General features: G+C 41.8%; 1 protein-coding gene across 1 annotated transcript in view; it reads right to left on the reverse strand.

Moving 5' to 3' along the window:
* Positions 1-14,342, reverse strand: part of lzts2a (leucine zipper, putative tumor suppressor 2a) — a 47,627-nt gene extending 33,285 nt beyond the window's left edge. Inside the window, exon 1 of the mRNA XM_061039816.1 lies at positions 14,028-14,342. The gene's annotated coding sequence lies outside the window, so the exon portion shown is untranslated. The remainder of the gene's footprint in view (positions 1-14,027) is intronic.
* Between the last annotated feature and the right edge of the window lie 2,766 nt (positions 14,343-17,108).

A 17,108-nucleotide genomic window follows, 5' to 3' on the forward strand; every position in this document is an offset into this window, starting at 1 on the left:
ATATTACATTATATACTGATCCATTAATGTGAAGCATCAGGTTAGTACTATTATTAGTAGTGTTATTTTATTTCATCCAGTGTTTCCCAACCTCAGAGTCAGGGGTCACATGATATTGGATTTTTGTTTCAAAGGTGTAATCTTTTGGTTTTCTATGCTCCCATACTAGCCAGATACAGGAGGTGGATAGAGCACCAACCACTTGGCCACTGGCGCCATATTGGATGTTTATTAACCTCTTTGGGCTTATAATAGAAAAACAATTTTTTTTAAACATCTCAGACATTTAGAGGGGAATACGTTCAAGCGAACCCAGTGAACTAAGCAGAAAAAGTTAGACCCTTCTGTTCAAACCTAATGTGCTGTGCTTAAGAAGTATAGAAATGCTCAAATTGGAAAAAAAAAAAAAAAAACCTTTAAGATTTGATCTACTCACGTGCCTAAGAACTGTACATACTTCCACCATGACCTCATCGTGTTCAAGCCTCAGTCCCCGCTGAATGGCTGATCGATACACTTCTCCTCTAACTCTCCTCTCTCTCCACACTGTATCATTCCTCTCAGATTTCACATCTTAAGTCGCTCCGGTGGCCAGATTAGATTAGATGACATGAGATCAGGAGGGGTGGGGTTGCAGCAGCAGCAGTGGTGGTGGGTCAAATCTATCTGTGTGAGCGATCTGAAGAGCTGCAGCTGTGGCCGAGCATCAGCTGCAGAAAACAATTGACCTCTTCTGTGGAAGCCTTCTTAGTAAAATAGGATGATCTTTAGTGTTTACAGACAGCTGATGAGTAATGAGGGGCTTCTATGTGTGGGAAATTTGAGTTCAATAATCAAATGAGGGGAAGAAATACTGTGAGGATGTTGTTTTTAATCATTTCAGCACATTAACCACAGGAAGAGTAAAAACAGATTTATATTGGATTTGATCTGTCTCAGTCTGCCACAGTTTGTCTGTCTGGAGGATGTATATCTTCTTTTTTTACTCTCTTTCATTGTTCTCCCCGTCTCTAACTTTCCCTCTATTATTGCAAATACATTTTATATGCCCATGCTTCCCTCTGCCTCAGCTCAAACAGATTATGCACAGGCTGGGGAGATTTGCACATTTTTCACTGGAGCACCTGTCAGCATCTGGCAGCGCTTGAGACTGTGCATTGAACATAAATGTGTGGAATAGAAGTGTGACAAACGGCATGAGAGCTGCTGCTGTCACGGTTCATATCGCTCGCAGAAAATTGAAAGATTTTTTTTTTTTGTCTGTATCATGTTTCACCATCCGTGACCACCACAGCGGGAGGGTTTGTGCTGACACACGAGAACACGCAGAAACAGGTCTGAGGGAGCACAAGAAGAGAACTTATTGTCCTCAGATCATTGGATGAAGAAGTACTTAGAGCTCAAAAGAACAAAGGTAATTGTATACACTACATTTGTACTATTTTTACTTTTATGTTAATTCAGATGGGAAAAAATGTCTTTTGTTGGGTCACAAACAATTGTTGCTAGACTAAAGACTCCAGGCTTATCTTTTTTTTAAGGAATAATTGCATGTTTTACACATTGATTTTATTGTTCTTCATGTGATATTTTAAAACTAAAAGCTATAGCTCCATGTAGTGCATTATAAGCACAATGATTCTCTCTCTGATTTAGTGGAGAAGGAGGATTAAGTACAAGAAAACCGAAACACTGAAATAAAGCACAAGGACCTCAAAGTAAATGACTTTTCGACCACAGGCATGCCATTATCTTTCACAGCAGAGAGAAAGGTCTTATTTACAAGAGTGTGGTCAATAAGCAACAGCGGAGCAAAGAAAGAGCAAGGGAGAGTTCAAGACAGGAGAACCGCTTCTGTTTGCCACACGAGGAGGTGGGAGTGAAAACCCGAGAGTGCATACGTAACTTCTGTCTCTGGAAGCGCGCAGACGCCTCTGCACATGTTGCGAACGCTCGGGTTCATGTGCGTACATGAATGTGTGTCTGTGTGTGAGTGTGCCACAGTGTAAGTGTGTTATTGGAGCAGGGTGAGCCGGGGGCAGAAACAAATGAGGTCCTGTGCAACCCCGGGACTGTTCCATGAATCACCAAGGAACTCTGCTGACCGGTCCTCCCTGACTGCAGCTCACACTTTATAACTTCTCATTCAACGTTTTGTTAATGCAACGTCAAAGTTTAGCAACTTGGGTAAATAAATAACATGAAGTTGGGCTCTGGCATTTCCCCTCCCAGAAGACAAATAGATATAAATAGCAAATGTGTGGAGCTTCTGTCATTGACTCTTTATTTAGAAAGTTGGGGTAAGCCGCTGGGCGACCTGTGTTTACTTTTTGTGAAGAGAAACTCTGTGTCTCTGTTCAGGAGTAACAGCCTTACTAGTCTGTGTAGACCACTCAGGCCAAACTGAAATGAGACGGTTGGGTCTGCCAAAGATTCCCCATTTGCATCACCAGCAGTTCCTGCCGCTAACCCTTTTCCCCCTAAGCGCTGCCCTGGTCACCTATAGCAACCTAGATAGCTGAAGCACTGAAGCAAGCAGACATAACTAATGTCAAGCAACTCAACCTAAAGATAATTTGACGTCTCAAGGCTCGCTTATTTTGTCTCTAACCTGAAACCCAATCACAACCTAACCGTGAATACATGGGGTGACGGTGGCTCAGTGGTTAGTCCGCGTTAGACCCCATGGATACAGTCCTCAAAGAAGGCAGCACGCATACAGACTTATACAAAAGTAAAGCCGCTCATTAAGCATCACTTAATATGGATCTCCATACCTGTGTGGTGGTGACTGTCTATGCAGAGACCATGTCCTCTGACTACATTTCCAAGTTTTTGTTTGGGTGGTTGACACGGGACGTTTCTGGGCGGGGAGCTGATGTGTTTCCCCCAGCCAATGACAGAGAGCAGGTGAGTTTAGGAGTGGATACAAATATGACCGTACAGTCGTAGCGGCAAAGAAGAGAAAATATTATCATAATGAGGAAAAAACGCCAAGCAGATAAAGCTTGTTTCAAAACGAGGATGAACCTTGTTGGTTTTTCTTGGGGCGATGAGGGCCCAGAAGGGGGGGGGGGCCCAGTTTGAATGCTACTGACACTCCACCATTAAACAGTGAATTCAGTTTATTATTTAGATCTTACCGGAGCTGGAGACTGGACATCGCTTCACGTTTTAATAAGGACAGATAACAGCAGTCTTTTCAACACAAGTCAATCCTGAAATTAGATACAAAGATTGACTCCAGACAGAAGTTATATTGACTAGTTAAATACCGGGTTTCATTATTGTAATGTAAAATTAAAGCTGTGTATTTTGGGATTTTGTCTTTAATTTCTATGTTGCAAATGGAGCTGATGTGACGCAAGAAAAATCCGACCTTGTATGAGAATGAACCTTTATCAGATTCAATCATTGAGGGCTGTTTTTGAGCAGCAGGGTGAAATCGGGGACCATACAAGCTTAAAAATTAATTCAAAACAAGCCTGAGTCTGTGCTGCTATACATTAATAATGAATAAAGAAATAAACCCTACACAGTTATTTGCCAAAAAAGAAAAACACTGAAAACCTCAGAATTCAGTTCAAAACAGGAGCTGTTTCTTCTGCCTGCGAATCGGTATATGAATGTACGTTTGTGTGAGAGTGTATTTTTATGTGTGTGTGTGTGTTTGCCTGCAGCAGGTACAACAAACAAGTGCACTGATGTCATCCATGTTGGCCAGAAGGTAAGCCCACTGTGCACTGTGAGAGAAGGAACACGATTCTCTCACGTTGGATTTCATAAGTGCTTGTGGCTCTGCTGTATGTACAGTATGTTAGAGCGCTTCAGACAAACACAGATATGCAAACATCTGACAACAGAATAAAAATTGTAGAACATGGTATATGGTATTTTGTTTCCAAAATCAAGTAGATGCAGAAAAATCAGCTCCATATTCACATTTTAACAAATGCACTCCTGAAAAGTCATCTAAAATTTTCAGGCAGGCTGCCCCTGAATTCTTCCTGTATTGGTTGTTTACACATGTCCCTCACACTCCTGTCGGGAAGGAGGAGTGGGAGACAAGTTCTTTTAAAGCTAATGTTATGAACCTCTAGTTTGGGTAAACTTTGGCACTCCCTGTGTACTAACAGCCCCTCTTTACTCTGCTTTACATATATATATATATATATTATATTTAAACAGAAAACAGATCTTGGGTGCATTTTCAAATCACACACAGTTTTTTTCTAATTGCGCCGTTTGCTTCAAAGGACAATCTCTTCGTCCCCTGAGCTAAATGACACGCAATGTCAGCCCCATTTCACAGCATATTTATGTCACACGCGCTGTAGGGTAGTTAACTCCTGCACCTCACACAAACACACACAAAGTAAAACACGCTACAAACGCAGACACAAATGGTTGGAATCATGTGTGTGTGATTCCCTTTTTACTCCCACTTCTTCAGTGTCAGAGGTCAGCAGACCCCCGTTTTGGTGACGGTCTGTATTTACCCCCCTCTGGGGTGTACACTGTATGTGTGTATGGAGCTAATGGGAGGTGACATAAAGACTGACATGGATGCTGAGCTGTGCTGTGCTGGGCCAGGCGGTCTAACCCAACAGCAGGGATAAACTATAAATAGACGTATCCCAACACTCCCCCTCCACTACACCCTTTTTTCTCCAGTTTTCCTCTTCCTGCTTTATCTGCAGACCTTTTGTTACCATCTCTAAATTGCTTTTGCCTTCCTATTCCTCCATCTTCTCCCTGTTCCTTCCTATTTTATTTGCGCCTCACCTTTATCATCTTCGCTTCCTGAAGAAGTTCTGAAAAGCCAATGAGCTAAAAAAAAAAAAAAGAAAACAAAGAAATCCAAAATACTTTGGATAAAACGTAACTCAAAACCAATACGATCTCAGGGAGGAGTGGGTGAGAGGTGGGGCACAGGGGGAGATGGGCTTGTTAAGGGGTGAAGATGCGGGAGACGGAGTTATGTAAGCGAGGCTAATCCCCTCCCAACCCTGCATAGCAAATGAGACTGGATGACACTGGCCTCATTTCATCCGCTCATTTCTGCATCTGCCGCCTGCTCCTCCTCCGAACCGCTCCAACTCCACCTTAGTCTATCTGTTTGATCTCTGACAGCACACCACATCTCCATTTTTTTTTTTTATATATATACATACCAGCAGATCCTGGTCTGCTCACAATGTTGCAGAAGTTTGAGTTATAACTCGTGGTTTAATTGTAAAGGTGCATCTCGTCCTCGGGCTTTTCCGCTCATATCAGTGCTAACATCTGATTTTTCAAAGCGCTCTTATGTAACACAAGCCAACAAGGACACCGAGACAGGAACGCAAGGAATGGGACATAATCCTGTTCAAAAATTCTGCTGACAACAACGATAAATATTTTAAGATCCTTTACAGAGTGTGATGCCAGATAGTTGTGCTCAAAAAGAGGAGCTTGTGGACACACAAATTAACCTTTTAAATACAGCGGTTTACATTTTAACTAATAAAGGCGTAGCCCCGTTCCCACATGACCATAACATAACAACTCTGACCCCGACAGTTGGACCTCTTCTAAACCCGGTCTCACCCAGACACCCAAACAGCCTAATCTGTTGAGGTATGTTTTGCTCCAAAGGGTCACCAAGGCCGGCAGACTTAGCTCACTAGTCTACGAGGTATTAACGGACCAAACTATTGACTGGATCATCTCAACAGGAAACAGGAAGTAAAAAATACACCGTCATAGTCTTTGTGTTTGCTTTGTGTAGCAAATGTTAGCAGGCTAACACTTACTTTTGAAGTTTGAACATGGTTAGTAATATACAGAAAAAAATATAAAGAAAAAAAAAGATATCAATAATCAAATCACAATGGATTAAAGAGGCCTTGACATCTGCTGTTAGCATAGTAGCTGTGAACATGTTAGCATATTAACATAGCTAAACAAAAAAACGGTCTTACCAAGCTGCTAACATGGCTGTTAGCTAGTTTAGAAAGAAAATGTGTTTGTAGTACTTTGGGGGAAAAGGTAAGAGGAAGTACTTTTTATTTATTTATAAATGCTAACTTTTTTTATTTGATTTAATACGCTACATAGCTAACAGAAAAACATTTCTTTTCCCCACACAAGAGCACAACTGATACTCAAATTTGACATTTTTATAAAAAAGTATATTTAAAGAAAGTTTAAAGCAAGGTGAGAAGTTTAACAACTATGAGTGATAAATAAAGGAAACCATTTCAAATCAGTTCTTTAAAGATTAATATATAGTCACATTAACTTTAAAGGTTTTTTCTAACATTAGGGTCTGCAGAAGTGAAACTTTTCCTTCATGGCCAGAAATAAAAATGCATATCTGTGCAACAATGGAGCTGCATTCATCTTAAATCACCACCAGATAATATCCATCAGTCAACTTCTGTTACATTTATTATTGAGTTTTTCTGTTGTACCATGAGCAATCAATCCTTCAGTTGAAATCCAACACTGTAAACACGTGCTGGTCCAAATAACCCCCCCCCCCTTCCCGTCCAAATGACTTTCAGCGATTTTCTTTCAGACCAAGGGTCAGACTTTGTGCAAGAGCAACCAAAACTGCCCCCCCCCCCTCCACCTCTCCAATCCTTCTGCTCAGACAGGACGCTCCACTAAACTTTGACCTACTTCTGTCGGCCCTCAGACTGGGCTAATGGGGGGGTTACAAAAAAACGCCAAGACCCTAAACACAGCGAGCTTCACGCTGATCTAGCCTGTTAATAATAACAATATGAATATCAAAGGCTTATTCGGACAAAGCGTCTTTTGAACGTCAGATCGCAGAGGGATGCTGGTGGAGGCTTGAGGACGCGTGTATGTGAAAGAATCACAGTGGACTCATTGTTTAGTAAAAAATTAAAAATTCAACTGGTCACATACACATTACACATTACACACACACACACACTGTATGACTCGTGCTGAGGGATTGATTTCACTTTCCTGCTGATCATCCACAAGACAAACTCCGTCCTTCAACTTTTCATCCATCCTGTGTCTCTCGATTCCCCCCCCCCAAAAAAAAAACTCACTCAGCAGATGGACACAATCCTCCATAACCAATTCTCTGCAGGATAATGCAGAGCAGACAAAGACACCGTGACACAAAGGCCGACAACACCTACGAGCTTCATCTCCGTCAGTCTGAGCCCACGCCATTGGTCCCCTTGAAACTTGAAGCAACTAAAACTGCAACTGTGTTTAAATTCTGCCAATATGTTTCATAAGCGCGTGAAGGAGAAGTTTCCAGGCCAGCTGAGTCCTTTCTGTGCACGTGAGATGGGACCGTGAGGGATGAGGCCCGGCTCTGACGAGAGGGCGGTGGGAGTTATGTTACAAAGACCACGGCTGGGACTGCATCCCAGAGGTTCCCGAAAGAATTCTGGGAACATCCGGGCCCGACATGTGCTCATGGAGAAAGAAAGAGACGAAGAGGGGAACATCTGACGGCAATTAAAAGAGAAGGGATCAGTGGCATATTTTCACTTTTGAGAAAATGCAAAGAAACGCCTCGGTCACAATGTAAACACTCGCTCATGAAAAACTTCCCAGCTCCCCCCCCTCCCCTCCTTTTCCCTTACAGTTAACCAAAGCAAGCCGGCTAACTCAGGAAGGGGGAGGGGCATTATGTAGTATGCATTCTGCCGAGGGGTCATCTGGCAGACGCGTCCTCCGAGCTGGCTTCACTCCGCTGAGCTCAACACACAGACACACACATGGTGAGAAGCCGTCCAGGAGGGTGGAGAAAATCTAATCTATAAATCAGACACATGTCCAAACAACTGGGTGTCAACAGATCTTTGCTTATGTTATTACCTCAGAGAAGCATCGCTGCTCTGTGTCGCGCTGATTCAATTCTGCTGAGGTAGTTGTATTAGACAGGGCTGAGAAGACAAAATCATATTGTAGAGGATCCTTTTGAAACAAAACAAAAAAAAACCTGAGGAAATTGCGGCCAAATCAAAGCTGCAGGGGCGGATAAGCTTTTTAAACCGGATCAATAATTCCCGTTTTACCCTTGCTTGAACAAATCAGGGTTTCAATAGAAGAAAATCAATACAAACTACTTAATCAATGGCTTCCTCACTTGGAGGAAGAACACATTGTTAGTAACAGAAGATTTCTTCTCTTTTTTCTGGTAGAAGAAAAACTGTCTGCTTGCTTTTTTTTTTTTTTCGGTAGAGACACGATTGCAGCCAATGAAAACACATAATCGGTGCGCCTGCAGGTCGTCTCCCCGACCTCCTAAAACCCCTTCGTCTGCTACCTAAATTTTGGACCTAAAACTGGTGTCATCCATCAATCTTGTGTTTGTGTGTATCTGTGTGTGTGTGTGTGTGTGTGTGTGTGTGTGTGTGTGTGTGTGTGTGTGTGTGTGTGTGTGTGTGTGTGTGTGTGTGTGTGTGTGTGTGTGTGCGCGTGTGTGTGGTCTGCTGTTTCAGCACTGGCCATTTCGGCCCTCATACATCAACCTCCTGACAGCAGTGAAGAGACGCTTTGTGACATATGAGAGGCCACTTTTCCTTTCGTCTAGGATAGAGGAAGAGGAGAGGAGAGGAAGAGGAGAGGAGCGAGGCCGTGCTGGGCGCATACGGGTGAAAAAGAAAATCTGCTTACATACAAATGTGATCGTTGATGCATCATGTCAAAATGAGGACTTTAATTTAAGTAAATCTAGTTTTTGTAGAGTATGTGGTGCAGTACAAAGTGTTGGGAAAACATAGTTTGATTGGTACACTAATGGATGTTTGGAGCGGTTGGCAGACTTCAGCACTCCTGGTTTTAATGTGATCTGTGCCAGAGATCTGCCCACTAAAGTCCATTATACACAGACCGGCTGCTCCACTCTGCATTGATTCTGTCTCTTCTTACAGACTGTAAAGGCTTTCAGGTCCCATCTCTGCCTGCCGTCTCAGCTATCAGATGCCAACAGAAACTTAATTCACCTGAAATCTACTAGCACAGGAAAATCCTTCACATTTATGTTTCATGTTGAAGAGGGTTCTGCAAAAGCATGACAATAGATAAGTATAGTGACATGGTACAGTACATGGGGCATTTTTAAGGCCCCATGAACTGGGGTGATTTTAAGTCTGTAAAAGTCAAGAGGGGGTTAATGAAAGGCTGAGACAGATGCTGACTTGCTGATGACAGACCGAAAGCAGAAGGGGTCCACCTGTGTTTGAACGGCCACACCTTGAGGCTGATGCATTGTCAGGGAAGCTGCTATGTAGTGTATGATGTCATATCCATTTTTGCTTTTTAGAGGTTCATTTTTTGTCTTTTTATGCCTTTATTTAGAGACGGGACAGTGGATCAAGTCAGAAATCGGGGAGAGAGAGAGAGTGGGGAATCACATGCAGGAAAGGAGCCTCAGGTTGGATTTGAACCTGGGCTGCCGCTTGGAGGACCATAGCCTCCCGTACATGGGGTGCACGCACTAACCACTAGGCTACCGGAGCCCCGATGTCATATCCTTAATGAGCTTCCATGTCCCTCTTCACTTTTTAGGTTAGCTTGCTTGAGCCTCCTTTTCGGTAAAAAAAAAAATATATATATATGGTCACTTATGGCTCCAAAAGAACCACATTGAGTTTTCATAAACACCAGGATCTACACTTGAAAAAGGCAGCCTACAAACCAATAAGTGATGTCACTGTGGCGTTGTCTATTATCTATACAGTTCAGATATTTTAGGCAAAACCAGAGACTACCCTCATGACGGCACAATAAGTTAAAGGATCACTACGTTTTTTGTTTTCTGTCCCTCTTGGTCTTATCTGTGGCCATATTTCAGGATATTTCAGCCTGGATAAAAGTGGAGGACCAGCAGACTGATGGTGCCATCTGTATAGAAAACACTCAACACCGCCCTTTTTCACACTATAAATCTTTGCAGGTAGAAGTTGTCCTTTCCCTGGGCAGACCCAACCTGACCTTGTGCAGCTTGATGGATGAGACACCTGAACGTATTCATCGTTTGACAAATGTTGTTATTTATCATTTATAATTAATCAGTCCAGCAGTCAGGAGAGCATCATAACTACCAAAGCCTCTCTGAATCCACTTTGTTTAAAACTCTTCAAAGAAATATGAATGCATTCATTTCTCTCTTTCTTTTTCCTCACACAGAAGTGATTGCTTGTGTTTGTTTTTGGCACGGCACAGACCTGGTCATTATCATCAGCACACGAGCGACGGCCTCTGCCGCAATCACTAGCCTAATGAAGTGTTTTTCTTTTGCTGATTGGATAGTCTGAATAATGTGAGAGACTGGAAGACCTCTGAATAACCTCTGACTTAAAATGTCAGAGTTTAAACGCTTTATTCATTCATTTCCAGAGATTTATGAGATTAACAAAGAGCCCAGTAAACCTAGAATAGCTCAGCTGGCTTTTTACGTCAGCCAGGGTCAAAAATGCAAAAAGTCCACATTTGGTCTGATTTTAGGCCATGTCCTTTTGTGCACCAGTTAAAAAAAAAAGAAGATTTATCCAAAAGAAAAGATTTGCAAAATAGGCTGGGATGTCCTAAATAGATCCACACAGAGAGGTTTATGTTTCTGCAGAAAACATTCACCACATGTCACTTGTTTTTGGGAGTTTTCTCTTGTTAATGCTTTTGATAAACTTCTAGAATTCAATAATTTAAACAAATGTGGATGTGCAATAACTCAAGAGGTTTTTATTCAACCAGTTGACTCTGAAAAAGTCTTAGATGTCTTTCAACATTTATTACAGATAAGCAGGAGCTAAATAAGTGTTCTTTTTTTTGTAATTCTGCCCACAATCCCAAGCTTGTGCTAGCATGTTGATGAAATGCATCCAGAAACAAAGAACATGCATTGTGTGTGTGACCACATAAATCATTTTGCTGTCAACTTTGTAAGTTTGACAGCGTATTGCACTTCAGCCCTGACCTGCGCCTCTGACAGCTCTGAGAACTACATGCTGCTTTCCAAGTGTAAAGGGTTAGAGCCTCAAAATACTGTACATCTGAAAGTACAGCTGCTTCATGACTTTGAAAACAACAGCCATAAGTGAAGCCCTTACACACTAACACCCTCGTGCATTTAAAAGCATGAAAAGAAAAGGTCACTGCAAACATAGGCAGCTTCTAATACAGTGTGTGTGCAAGTGTGCGTGTGTGTGTGTGTGTGTGTGTGTTGTGAGTCTGACTGACAGCTTGTCTCCCTCCCGCTGTGCTCATGCTCTTGTCTCTTTAATGGGCTGACAGTGAGAAACTCTCAATGACACACCCGCTGTTCAACACATCACAGCTGAGAGGAATCACAGGCAACACCGGATCTCAGAACAAACATCACTCCTTAGAAAACGGCATCTTAAAAAGAAAACAAACTGCACAGGGGACACCGGACTGATGTACAACATAAAACAGACCTACTTGTAACGTTATATGAAGACCAAAAAAACATATCTGAAGAGCTCCTTTTGAGCGCACGATTCCCTGGAAAGGATATTCCAAATAAAGATTTTGATCATGAAAACTCAAACTCACATTAGAGAAATCACTCAAACCTACAGTGGCATTAGAAAAGAGCAGTGTCTCTTGATCTGTTACATCATGATGGATGAGGATAAATTAAACATGCTGACACACTACATGCATGCTTTTAATCACATCTACTGCTCAGCGTCATCACGGCTGCAGCAAAATGAAATGGCAGACCCAGATGGCTGCGGAGGCATTTTACTAATTGAGCATCACAGGTGGGGACCACCAAACTGCTCCCTCTTTTTTACAGTACATCAGTTTCATGTGAAATATGTGGGACTTTCCTTTACTTGTTATGCAAGTGTGCTCATCAGGGCACAGATGTGGCCCTGTGTGCACGTTTATGTGCTGCTTTCTGCTGAGGTTATCTAATGAGCGAATTAAGCTGCAAAAAGCTGTCGCTACTTTTTTTTTTAAACAGAAGGCGTGTCTCCATGTTTCACCGTCTTCAGAGGTAGAGCGAGCAGATGTGCATAAGCTGAGATTGTGCCCTGAGCTGTGTTCTGGTTTTTCGACTCGCATGTATGTAGGTCTTTATGTAGACGACATGGTTGGAGGAGATAGAGGACAATTTATAGGAGCTATAGGAGCAGAAAGTCCATTGGAAAAAAAAGTAGCACATTGACCCTTACTCTCCTCATGTTCTTGCAAAACTGCATCAAACCAGGGCTGAAATTAGTTATTATAATCAAAATTAATTGCAACTTATTTTCAGGATTACATTTTTTAGTCTATCAATGTTAAAAAATTGCAACAAAAAAAAAAAAAAAATGCTCTTCACAATTTATAAGAGCTCAACTTGATGTCTGGAGATTTCTTCTTTAGTTAAACCAAAACTCAAGATTCTACAATCTCCATTTAATGCCAAAAAAGACAAAGACAACCAGTACATTCTGACGTTTAAGAAGCTATAGGACTGGGAAATGTTCGCATGAAAAACACTAAAACAATAAATCGATCATCAAAAAAGTTTGCAATTTAATTAATTTAATCAAATTACTCAATCAGTTCATTTAAAAACAATGTTGGGCCTGTGAAGTCGCCATGTGATGAAAATGATCCCTCAGCATCAAACCCTGCTCCCCTACCTTGCCCTCCGCCTGCCTCCTTTGCTGCTCCAATCACAACCGCCCGACAGCTTGGCTACTCACCCCTCCTCACCACCACCATCACCACAACCAAATCTGCACTTCTCTCTTCTCTATCTCTCTCCCTCTGTGTGTCCTGCTACCTCCCTCCTCCTCCTCCTCCTCCTCCTCCTCCCCCCCTCCGCCTCTAGTCTGCTCTGCTGTGGTGACAGGACAGGATGATATAGGGTCTCCCAGCGAGGTGGTGTGATGCTAACTTAACATCTGTGCAGCAAAGGATGCAGCATGTGCCTGCAAAAGCATTTTTTTTAAAAAGCAGCGTGTGTGCATTTGAGTATAGCTGTCGATATGTTTGCATTATAATTTTAAGTCTCACAGCTGTGAAAACATGACGTCTAACTCATCAATCATCTGCAAGGAGGGCGTTCGCCACAGAAGAAAAGGTGATGGAGAGCGGATCTCAAGCGTTTATATCTGGTCCCGGGTGGAGTTATTTATGGTCCAATAAGACCCCTGGGCGTTTCCAGTTCAACTTACTAATTCATATATTTAAGTATCAGCCTTGAGAGCATAAAACAAATGGAGCAACGGTCTCTCTCTCTCTTTGTGTGACCTTTCCTTTTCATCACAAAAAGGAACTGCGGATATCAAGGGAGGGAAATGCCAAAACAACAGAAGTGGCATGCAAAAGCAGTTTGTGTGTGTGTATGTGTGTAAGTGAATGTGTGTGTGTGTGTGTGTGTGTGTGTGTGTGTGTGTGTGTGCAGCAAGACCCCATTCACTGAAACAGCTGGATGGAGATAACAGAGAAATGCTTATTCTCTAGTTTCTCTCTCCCTCGTACCCACAATTCTCTCCCTTCACACACAGACACACACACACACACACACACACACACACACACACACACACACAGACACACACACACACACACACACGCACACACACGCACACACACACACACACTCCACATACCATTTTGAGGGGAAACAGCTGAATGCAGTGCACTGGCACACTGGTGGGAAAATTAAATCACTGCATTCAACCTGAACAACTGAACAGATTATACTGTAGTGCCTCAATTACTCAGATATGTCAAACTATTAAAAAAAAAACAATTATGTAGCTAGAATTAAGCTACTTCACACACCGATGCAGCAACATTAACCGAAAACTTTCCCCGACCCTATTTTGAGAGCTGAACCCGACTTGTTTACGTCTAATTTTGCATAAAATTAGGCAACAAGATAAAAAAAAGTTGTTATCCATCTACACGTTAATGAAAGCTTCACAACAAAGCTAATAACTTAACTTAAGAGAAAATACAGCACATTATGTCAGCATGTCAGTGTCTATCCCTGTGCAGCGCTACGTTCATGTACTCACTTTAAACAAGATGTTCTTCACAACCAGCTGCAATATCCAACAGCGAATATCCCCGTTCGTCTTTTTTTAACAGGGTAGGCTTCAACTTTTTTTTTTTTTTTTTTTTGGAACAGTTCGCAGTCCACTTCTTTTCCTCACTCTCTGTTTCCTCACTCTGAACCCGTCCAGTCCTCAGAAGCTCGGTTTTGGTCCCGCTGCTGATCCGGATCCGACGCTCTCTGCTGCTGCTGCTGCTGCTGCTGCTGCCCGGACTGCCACAGTGTGTTTGGTTCTGTCACCGTCAAAGCCCGGTCTGCTGCCCCTGTGCGGGCGGGCTGCTCTGTGCTCCAGCAGGGGGCTCGACTGATGATCCACAACACTGAGGTTTAGGACCAGGGAAGACAGAGCAGGGGGGGGGTCCGCAAGGGGGGCAGCGACGAGCGATAGAGCGGTATCTCCAGCAGGGATTTATGATTATGGCCACTTTGCAGAGTTATTTTTCATCAATCAGTGTTGTTTTGACATTTTTGTTTTTAAATAACTTTTATTTTATATTTTTTAACATATATCTAATATTTGCATTGTAATAGTCAGGGTAAATTACTGCTTTTAACATTTGATGGACTGCTGATTAAATATTTAAACTGAGGTGGAATTGAGGTATCCTATCTCCTAAAAAGTAATAAAGGTAACTTTCTTTGGAGTGTAATATGAAGTGAAGGAGAAAGGGTCAGTTTGGGACACAGAGCTTGTTTTCAGTGTAGCCATATGCTGCCGAGGCGTATGGTGAGTGGCTCCTCTGGGTCACATCCATCAGAAGGGGCCCAGATCAGGCACATTTAAAGTCATGTTGCATTGTCTGTTTCTTGTTTAATTAAGGTCCTATCAGGGCTCTGGTTTGGCTCAGTGGGTGGAGTGAGCGCCCAATAATTCACAGCATTCACACGATTGTATTACTTTGATATGTCTGTTTATGGTTAATACGTAATGTGTTATTTTTAACTCTGTTGTGCTGCCCACATGCTGATTGCCTTAACTTAACAACTTAACTTAACAGCTTCACAGCTATAAGTTGATATCTTTGTGACTCCCTGTCCCAAGTATGACTTTACTGTGCAACCTGGAGAGCGGTTTGACCACAGAGTGACTTTCCATATCTTATTTCAAGCATAGTTAAAACTCTGAAGAGGAAGGAAAAGTCAGTATATTATAGAAAAAAAAGGGAAGCCAGAAAATACATATATGGTTTTTTAACTTTAAATGATTTAGTGACTATGATGATATCTTTGCACCAGATCCCAAGGTTGGAACTGCTGTCTGATGGGACGATAAAATGCATGTTGTCATAGAGACATATATATGGGATGCATTTGAGGGACTGCAGGACAAAAAAAGTGCACTAAAAGTATTGAACCAAAAGGGTAGAAAATCCCCTTTTTCCAGTTATTTTTTCTGTCTCCTCGCAACAAAAAGGACCTTGGTTCAAATCAGATTAGTTTTCCACTGGTTCGGGGATGCCCCTTTACCTGGAGAAACGTAGTCATCCATGCACAGATACAAATAATATGATGTAAAGTTAGCATTAAAATGAATATACTCCAAAATCTTTCTTGGATTAGAGGAGGGGAGCAGGAAATATGCAGGTGAGCTCCTTCTTAGCTGTATCCCACTTTGAACTCTGAAGGTGGAGAGATTTCCGCCCCCTGCCTTCTGTCCACTCATCCACCCTGGAAACACAATCTGGGGTCTTCTCTTCTAAGCACAATGGACTGCCACCTGCCTGTTTCATCGATGAAAGAGGAGCTGCATGAACACCTCAATGACCTTATTTGTAAAAGGAATGTATGGATTGATTTCTAAAAGAGGCTCAAGGTGCTAAAATCTCTGCCATTCAAAATAAGCAGCTGCTGCAGTGGTGAGTAATATGAGCATCTTAATGTAGGCACGTGCGATAGACCTGCCAGTCATGATTAGTATAAGCTAGCATGGAGGTTCTGCAGGTTCTCTTGAGTCCTGCTTTAAGATAAAATATCAACTTTAGTTATAAAAACAAAATCTTGCCAATGATTTCAAAACCATTGTCCAATGCAAATTCCCCTTTGACCAAACGCGGCAACCTTAGTCACTGGCAAAACTTCATTTGTTCCAAAATCATATCTAAAAACAGGAAGCGACTGATCATATTCGCTGTTAGAGCCTGCACAGTTTCGTTTAGTGGTGTACTGATTCTTTAACCCATTTGTATTGTACACCACTAAACAAAATTCACCCGTACAAATCATATCATTCTTATACCCAGCCCTTTTATCAGCAAATTTAGTTTTTTACTAATTTAACTTTCTTTCTTTGTATTATCTATTGTATTTCTCTTAATGCCACATTTGAAAGGCCAGCTTGCAATGTGTGCAATTCTTACACTTTCCCTTATCTGACCAATGCTTTACTAAATTGTTATGAATGTGTACACATGAAGAGAACATGCATATATTTTTGAAAAAGAAATATGTCACGGTTTATTGTTAATTAAAGGAAGAGGAAAGCAAGCAATACATTCTTTGAAGCATCACTTGGACAGGAAAACTATCTTTAAGATGGAATGATTGAAAACACCCACTTAAAAAGTAAATGACGGGTGGCACATTTGACTTATGCTGCACTCACCTTTGCACAGACCGTGAGCTTTGCATCTTTCTGAATACCTTCTTTACAGTTTATACCTCCTCTTCACGCACTCCCCTCGTGCCTTTTGTAGCAAAGTCTTCAAAATACATGAGAAACGAAAGTGTTTCAAGAAGACTATCAGGTTGATTCACATTGAATTTTTTTTTGCTACATTAAGTATTATTCATGAATCAACGTGACATCATGGTGTTCTCATGGTAACATTAGAAAAAAGCCTTATTGCATTTTTAATGGTTAAATTGGTTCTTTATGTACAACTCTTAAAAGCACAAAAAAGTGAAAGAAAATCATTTAGTTCGATACTTTTTTTTTAAAAAGTGCAGCTTTACATTTTACCTGACACCTGCTCGGCATCACCTTATGTCTTTGATGTTCTCCTGCCCGAGGAGAAGTACGTTCAGGAGCCCTGTCACTGCTGAA

The sequence above is a fragment of the Labrus mixtus genome, chromosome 6, assembly GCF_963584025.1.
Source record: "Labrus mixtus chromosome 6, fLabMix1.1, whole genome shotgun sequence".
In the NCBI taxonomy this organism is placed as follows: domain Eukaryota; kingdom Metazoa; phylum Chordata; class Actinopteri; order Labriformes; family Labridae; genus Labrus; species Labrus mixtus.